Source organism: Mastomys coucha, unplaced genomic scaffold, assembly GCF_008632895.1.
Source record: "Mastomys coucha isolate ucsf_1 unplaced genomic scaffold, UCSF_Mcou_1 pScaffold2, whole genome shotgun sequence".
Classification (NCBI taxonomy): Eukaryota; Metazoa; Chordata; class Mammalia; order Rodentia; family Muridae; genus Mastomys; species Mastomys coucha.
Genome location: NW_022196902.1, coordinates 18,996,359 through 19,005,462, shown reverse-complemented (window position 1 = coordinate 19,005,462; position 9,104 = coordinate 18,996,359). Strand labels below are relative to the sequence as shown.

The window sequence follows — 9,104 nt, the reverse complement described above, 5'->3', positions numbered from 1 at the left end:
CCCACTCAGCCCCCAGTAGTAGTAGGGGCAGCTGCTTTGGAGACCACAGTACCCCCAGTTCCACTGACATGGGCTCCTCAGGGGCTAGTGTCAGGCACAACTGGGGCACAGGGCCCAGCAGCTGGGACACGAAATAGGCAGGCAGGGACCCCTGATACTACCACCCCCATCTTATCCCTCTGGCCTATGGCTCCCCAGATGATCAAGGCAACCAACATCTCCAGTACTGGACATTTTCCTCAGCTGATCTCTACAACTGGAAAACCCATAACCCACTTTCTCTGAGAACCCCCAGGTTTTCACTAATCTTTTGGATTCTATTCTCTTCTCTCACCAACCAACCTAGGATGACTGCCAACAGTTGCTGCAAACTCTCTTCACAATGGAGGAGAGGTGATGGATCCTCCTTGACGATAGGAAGAAAATACCTGGACCAGATGGCGGCCCTCCCTTCTGGCAATGAGAAAGATGCTGGTTTCCCCCTTACTAGGCCATCGTGGGATTATAACTCTCCTGAAGGTAAGGAACACCTGAAGGTTTACTGCCAAACTCTGATGGCAGGTCTCTGAGGGGCAGCACAACACCCCACTAATTTGGCCAAGGTAAGAGAAACGGTCCAAGGGCCAACAGAACCCCCTTCGGCATTCTTGGAACACTTGATGGAGGTGTTCCATCAGTTTACACCCTATGACCCCACAGCAGAAGAACATAAGGCTACCATCATTGTAACCTTTATAGACCAGTCAGCCAAAATATCAAAAGAAAATTACAAAAGTTAGAAGAACAGCAAGATAAGTCATTGAGGGAACTGGTGCAGATAGCCAAGAAAGTGTTTTATAGCAGGGAAATGGAGGAAGAAAAGGAGGAAAGGAGACAGAAAGAACAAGAGGCTAGAGAGCTAAAGAAGGACAAGAGACAGGACAGAAATCTTCATAGAATCCTGGCCACCATAGTAAAAGAAGCTAGGGAGCCACGAGAGTCTAGTAGGATAGTACCTGGCAACAGAAGAGAATTTCTGGCTAAAGATCAATGTGTGTACGTACTACAAGGAGAAAGGGCATTGGGCAAGAGAATGCCCCAAAAAGCCAAAGAAGAAAGGAGCCTCGCACCCCAGAGTGTTGGTGGTGCAAGAAGATAGTGATTGGGGGGGTGGGGTTCAGAACCCCTTCTTAAACCCAGGGTAACTCTCAAAATGGAGGGTAATCCCATCCATTTCTTGGTAGACCCAGGAGAACAATACTTGGTCTTATTGCAAACTGATGGACACCTGTCCCACAAAAAAAAAAAAAAAAAAAAAAAAAAAAAAAAAATCATAGGTTCAAGGGGCTACTGGGAGCAAACAATATTCATGGACTACCCAAAGAACATTGGACCTAGGTGTAGGCTGGGTATCCCACTCATTCCTTGTTGTACCAGAATGCCCCTACCCCCACTGTTAGGATGAGATCTTCTCACCAAATTAGGGGTCCAAATTCACTTCCTCCCTAAGGATCTGTGGCTAGAGGACAGAAAGGAGAGCCCATACGAGTCCTGACTGTCAAACTAGAAGATGAATATAGGCTTTTTGAGCACATAAGACCACAAGATAAAGAAATAAGAAAGTGGCTCTGTGAGTTCCTGGAGGCCTGGACAGAGACAGCAGGCATGGGTAAAGCTAAGGATCAGCCTCCAGTCCATGTAGAACTTAAAACCCAGGCATTCCCCATAGCAGTTTGGCAGTACCCTATGCCTAAGGAGGCTGAAGATGGGATACGACTTCATATACAGTACCTCCTTAAGTTGGGTATTCTGAGAAAATGTCAATCTGCTTGGAATACCCCTCTCCTTCCCATGCGAAAACCAGGGACCACCAACTACCATCCGGTTCAGGACCAGAGAGAGGTAAACAAGCATGTAGCCAACCTACACCCAACAGTACCCAACCCCTATAACCTCTTGAGCACTTTGTCACCAGAACAGGTTTGGCACATGGTATTAGATCTCAAAGATGCCTTCTTTGGCCAGACCCTGACCTCCTCGAGCCAAGAGTACTTTGCCTTCCAGTAGAAGGATCCTGAGTCACGGATGACTGACTGGACAGCTGACATGGACTTGCTTGCCCCAAGGACTTAAGAACTCTCCCATCATCTTTGATGAAGCCTTACACCAGGACCTAGCTGCATTCAGAGTCTCCAACCCTCAGGTAACCCTCTTACAGTATGTAGATGACCTCCTGCTGACCGCATCCAGCAAAGAACTGTGCCTAAAAGGAACCCAACGTTTGCTCGCTGAGCTTAGAAAATTGGGATATCGAGCAGGCCAGATCTGCCAGCCACAGGTCAGTTACTTGGGTTACCTAATAAAAGAGGGGCAATGGTGGTTCTTAGAAGCTAGAAAAGACAGAACAGCCAGGGCTACACAGAGAAACACTGTCTCAAAAAGAAAAGAAGCTAGAAAAGAGATTGTGTTTCATATCCCCCCACCAACCAATCCAAAACAAGTTCCTGGGCACTGCGGGCTTCTATCCTGGATTCCAGGATTTGCTGAATTAGTGGCCCCACTTTACCCCCTCACCAAAGATAAACAGTTCTTCACATGGGGACAAAAAGAACAGCAGGCCTTCAATGCCATTAAGACTCCCCTAATGTCAGCCCCAGCTTTGGGCCTCCCAGACATGACTAAGCCCTTTCATCTATTTGTGGCTGAGAGCAAAGGTGTTGCCAAAGGGTTCTTCACTCAGAGATTGGGCCCTGGAAAAGACCTGTGGCCCACCTATCTAAGCAGCTAGACCCTGTAGCTGCTGGATGGCCTGCCTGCTTATGCACACCTATCTAAGACGCTGGACCCTGTGGCTGTGAGATGGCCTGCCTGCTTATGCATAGTAGCTGCTGTGGTGTTGCTAGTCAGGGACAGCAGATAAATTGACTCTAGGGCAGGATTTGGTGATCTCGGCACCACATGCCCTAGAAAGTATGGTCCACCAGCTCCCTGATCAGTGGCTAATTAATGCTCACATGACAGATTATCAGACTCTGCTACTCAACTCTGATAGAATAATACTTGCCAAACCTACCAGTCTGAACCCTGCCATGTTGTTGCCAGATCCAGACCTGGAGCCTCCCATCCATGACTGTAAGTAGGTATTAGCCGAGGTTCATGGTTGGCATAAAGATCTATTGGACCAGCCTCTCTCAGATGCTGAAATTACATGGTTCACAGATGGAAGCATCTTTGTAGAAGAAGGACTACAAAAAGCAGGAGCAGCAATAGTTTATGGTCATGATGTTATATGGGCACAGGCCTTGCCTGAAGGGACATCCGCCCAGAAAGCTGAATGTATTGCCCCCACAAAAGCATTAGAACTGGCCCAGGTTAAGAGGGTCAATATCTACACTGATAGCAGGTATGCCTTTGCCACTGCACATATGCATGGTGCTATCTACCAGCAGTGAGGCCTCCTGACTTCAGGAGGTAAAGAAATCAAAAACAATCCTGAGATCTTGGTGCTGCTTGAGGCTCTGATGAGACCTGCAATAATGAGTATCATTCACTGCCCAGGGCATCGGAAAGAAAACTCTCTAGTGGCCCGAGGAAATAACCAGGCTGGTCAAGAAGCTCGGGCTGTAGCTTCAGGTGCAGCACCAGTGATGGTATTAAAGGACTCCAACCAGGCAGATCCAAAGTTCAAATATACTGCTGAAGACCTGGCGCTCATAACAAAAAAATCATGACAACTAATTTAATAAAGAAACAGGCATTTGGCATACACCTGAGAAAAAAAAAATCTTGCCCCAAAATCAGCTAAGGCAATAATTAAGCAAATGCATCAGTGGACCCACTTCCCCAAGTGAGTAAACTGACTCAGGTAAGTAAACTGACTCAGACTGTTTTAAAAACCAAGAATTATGTTCCAGGGCTAAAACACCTGGTGGGGCAAGTTGTTTATGACTGTGTGCCATGCCAAAAGGTAAATGTGTGCAGGAATAAAATTGACTCTGGTAAAAGGCTCCATGGAGACAGGCCTGGGGCCTACTGGGAAGTGGACTGCACTGAGATAAAATCAGGAAAACATGGCTAAAATATCTCCTAGTGTTTGTAGATACCTTTTCAGGATGGGTAGAAGCCTTCCCCACCAAGCAAGAGACAGCTTCGGTGGTCATCAAGAAGATACCAGAAGAAATCTTCCCCTGGTTTGGGGTACCCAAGGTAATTGGGTCAGACAATGGCTTACCTTCATTGTCAAGGTAAGTTAGGGGGTGGCCAGGTATTTAGAGGAAGTTCAGGACAGGTAGAGAGGACAAGTAGGACTCTAAAAGAGACCTTGACCAAATTGACCACGGTCAATTTCTTCTTCCCTTGGCCCTCTTCCAAGTAAGGAATAGCCCTTCCCATTTTAGCTTGACCCACTTGAGATCCTGTTCGGGACCCTCACACCCCTGACAGTGTTGGGGGACGTGCTCAAACCCACTTGCCACAGTAACAGTGACTTATATGCTAGGTTAAAAGGACTACAACTGGTGCAGAAAGAAGTATGGTCACAATTGGCTGCAACCTATGAACCTGGCAGATCTACTGCTTCACATCAGTTCCAGGTCAGAGACTCAGTCTCTGTGTGATGACAGCGAGCCCAGACACTTGAGCCTTGCTGTTGTTGATCACCCCAACAGCTGTCAAGGTAAATGGAATAGCTGCTTGGATCCATGCATCCCACGTGAAGATGACTCCCATGTCAGAAGAAAAGGACAACACTCAAGGCTGGATGGTTCAGTCCACTGAGAACCCTTTAAAATTAAAAGTCACCAGGAGGACCGAAGATGAGACTTCTTCTCCTGACAATGGTACTAGATCTTAATTCCTTTCTCTTGTGCCCATCCAGTGCTAGCCCTCACCAGCCACATAACTTGACCTGGATAGTAATAAAAGAAGCAGGAGACATAGTATGGAGCATGTCTAAGATTACTACGCCCAACCTATGGTGGCCAGACTTGTTCCCTGACATCTGCAAACTAGCTGTTGGGGCTAACGGCTGGGACCTTGAGGGACAGTCAGATCTCCAAAAGGCTCCCTGGACCAGCACATCAGATAAGTGGGCACATCAGAGAAGTGAATGGGGTGGTTGCTGAAATGCCCACTTGAGGAGTGTACTCCGGAAACAAGAATTTTATGTTTGCCCCAGATTCCATCGGGATAGGTCCCTCAATCCTAAGTGCATGGGTAGGCTTGATTTTTATTGCAAGAACTGGGGATGTGAGACTTCAGGACAGGTATCCTGAAATCCTACTTCAAGTTGGAACTATATCAAAGTAACCTCTAATAATCCACTCGTAGACTGGGAGCAGAGACGGGGAGTCAGTGCCGGATGGGACATGATACACCCAGTGGAAGAGTGCAGACAGGGTTGGTGTCACCCACTCCATGTTACCTTCACTGAGAAAGGAAAAAGGGCTACCAATTGGATATGAGTGAGGCCTCAAATTCTATCTTGATAATTACGATGAAGGGCTAATATTCACCATTTAATTACAGGAAGAGGCACTTTACACTCCTCTTGGCTCCAACTCGGTGCTCTCAGATTCCAACCTAAACCCCAGAATCCCCTTGCTACTTCTGGGTCATCAAAAACAATTACACCCAAAGTAGCTGTACCCACCATTAAGTCCCCACAGCCTGACCTGAGTATCAACCCTCTCCTTAACATGCTAACTAGTGCCTTCAGAGTACTCAATGCTACGAACCCTGAGATAACTAGAAAGTGTTGGCCATGTTATGATGTGGCACCTCCTTACTATGAAGGTATTGCATGTGTTAGTACTCCTACCACTTCTTTAGAAGCCTCCCATTGCAGTTGGAGCCAGCAACAAGTCCACCTAACCATGTCAGCTGTTCCTGGGGAAGGCCTTTGTGTAGGTCAGGTCCCACAAACCCATCGACATCTGTGTAATGTTTCATACCCACTGATGGAGAATCCAATCAGATACCTCCTCCCACCTCTAGATGGCTGGCGGGCCTGTGCCCCAGGGATCACAATCTGCATAAGTTTAGAGATTCTAAATAACAACTGTGACTTTTGTGATTTGGTTCAGATAGTGCCTAGACTGCTGTACTACACTTATGAATTACTGGGATCCTGAGGCTGAAAATTTAGTAAGGCACAAAAGAGAATTGGGGGTTACCCTGGCAGTCATTTTGGGACTGGGCTTAGGAACAGCAGGGGCAGCGACAGGAACATCAGCTAATGCCCTACAGCATGAGGTCTATGGAGAAAAGTTTCCCACCTTAATAATAGCTGACCAATGAGTTTAAAACTATGCTGCTGCATTGCTGACCAATCGTGATATAGCTGTTCACCCCCCTTGCAAGAAGGTTATAAAAGATGTGTGCTTCTTGAGCTCGTGGTTGACTCTCCCTGAAAGGCTGAGCAACCCCATGTGTGTTGGATCAATAAACCTCTTGCAATTGCATCGATTTATTGTCAAGTTGTGTTCTGTGGGGTTGCAGCATACCTAGGGTAAGACTCTGAGGGTCTTACATAGCTTTGCCCTCTGTAACACTCTAAGCTCAGGTTGATCCACCCCATTGCCACTGCTGTTCTTGGTGATCATCCCATGGTACTGGCATCTCCAACATACTGGGGTCTTCTGCTGCAAAGACTTCACCAGTAGCCTCTCTGTATAGTGCTAAGCCTCAACTCCTTTGCCTAGCCCCTTCAGTCCTGGGCTGTCAACTGCAACTGAGGCTGCATCTTCAACAATGGCCTTCCATGGCCTCTCATAGTGCCAAGCCTCAGCTGTTCTTCATGATGACTTCATGCCTTTAAAGCCAGTTCTACCTGGGTGACTCTTACACATTACCAAGTACAGCTGCAGCAAGAGGTACAACCTTGAATATCTCTTGAACACAGCTTCTTTGTGCTTTCAGAAAAACACTTCCCAGAAGATTTCACTTCACTGATGCTGGTCTCTTCCTGGTCACCACTCATTTCTTAAGCTCCAACTAACCAGCATCCCAGTAGTCTCCTTCTCTTAACTATAAACTCAGAGCCACATGGTTAAAGCTGCCAAGTTCTGCTACTTGCAGGAGCTAGAACATGGCTCTCTTCTTATATTACATTATCACTAGCTTCCTCATTTCCAACTCCTTCACTGCCTCAGCTTGGCTGTCCTGGATCTTGCTTTGAAGATTAACCTTGAATTCAGAGATCTGCATGCCTGTCTCCTGAGAGTAAAGGTATGTACAACCACGCCTGGATTTAACCATTTCTTCACCAAGAATTCTATCTGTCTCAGGCTGGCCTTGAACTCTGTTTGGCTTTATCTCCTGGTATTAAAGGTGTGTACCACCACGCCTGGATCTAAATTTAGTTGGGTAGGATCTTACCCCAAGGTCACCACTCCATTAATTCAATTTAATATACTTGAACACAGGGTTCAACTCCATTTCACTTCCTGGTACCCCTTTAATACTTAAACTATATATTTTATATTTTTCATTTCTTAGCCTGCTATGCTTGTTTAAAATGCTCTTCATGAGACTTAGCCAGAGAGCAAAGTCTATGATGGGCATTTCTGAGACTTCCTTTGTCAATGCAATTAATCTGAGTCTCTTCACCTTAGCCTCAGGCAGACTCTTCAGACAAGGGCAAAAAGCAGCCATGTTCTTCACCGAAATCCCACAACAACAGTCTCTAGGCCACACCTACTCCAACAGGGCCACTTCTAATAGTGTCACTCCCTGGGATGAGCATAGAAAAGCCATAATACCTCCCTACAGAAAAAGATTGAGAATATAGGTCAATGTTAGAATAGTGCCTAGCAAATACAGGTTACTGAGTTCAAATAGCAATACTGTAGATAAATAGATGATAGATAGGTAGGTAGATGATAGGTGATTGATTGATAGATATTTCATAGATTAGATAGACAGACACATATATGATAGATGATAGTACATAGATACATAAAACAGTACAATAGTAAAAATATTAAAATGCATCCAACAAAATGCTGCAGAAATTATGTGCACTAAAGAAGTAAACAAAAAATATCTAATTATTTGGAAAGGATATCATGTCGATGACTTGAAAGACCAAACCTTACTTACCTTTGTATCTGTCTGTAAACTTAGTTCAAGAATAGCTCAGGAATTTCTGAAAAAAAAAAAATATGGTGAGCTAATTCTAAGATCTCATTAAAAGGTTCAGCATGTAGATTGGTAAATAGGAAACTCCATAGCATGTGTTCCACCCTTGGGTTTTATCCCCATATCCAAAATCAATAAACAAAGCAAAGTTCAGATAGCAATGCAAACACATCAAATGGTCAAAATAGTTTTGCAAAGGAAAATAAGCAAGGTTTTATTTCATGGTTCTATGATTTAGTAACTACATTACTTGAAGTGAGAGGAACTGGTTGTAAAGTAACTGAATGGTTTGATGAAATAAAAGAGAGTTTGTAGAAAAAAATCTAGCATATGTCACCAATAGATTCTCAAGCAAATTGCCAGTGTGGCTCAGTGGAGAAGAAAACCTTTTAAAGAAATAATATTGGAGCTGGGCAGTGGTGGCGCACGCCTTTAATCCCAGCACTTGGGAGGCAGAGGCAGGTGGATTTCTGAGTTTGAGGCCAGCCTGGTCTACAGAGTGAGTTCCAGGACAGCCAGGGCTATACAGAGAAACCCTGTCTCAAAAAAAAAAGAAAGAAAGAAAGAAAGAATGAATGAATGAATGAAAGAAAGAAAAAAGAAAAAAGAAATAGTATCGGAGAAAAGGAAGGTGAAGCAAAAAATAAGGTTTCATCTCTAACTTGCTTTTATATAGATATTAACTTAAAATAGATCATGGGAGGACTCAAACAATAAGAGCACTGAAGGAACACTCATTTAATTCCTCAAGATACTTAGACAGTCAAAGATAGCATTCAATAACCAAAACCACAAAACTGGACGCCTTAGACTTCATTGATGTCAGTAAATGTCCTCATCTTCCTATTGATAACAAAAATAAAGTGCAAAAAAGATTAAAATAAATCAAGATGTGAGCTCTGAACAGTAAAAGAAAAGCGAGTAAACCAGAACAAATAATCAGCCTTGGAGAGGGACTAGGCTAGAGAAGGCTCACCAGTGTCCGA

At 44.8% G+C, this 9,104-nt stretch overlaps 1 pseudogene; it reads left to right on the top strand.

Annotated features, from left to right (window-relative positions):
* Positions 1-437: 437 nt before the first annotated feature.
* The window catches only part of LOC116097930, a 26,000-nt pseudogene continuing 17,333 nt past the window's right edge, over positions 438-9,104 (top strand).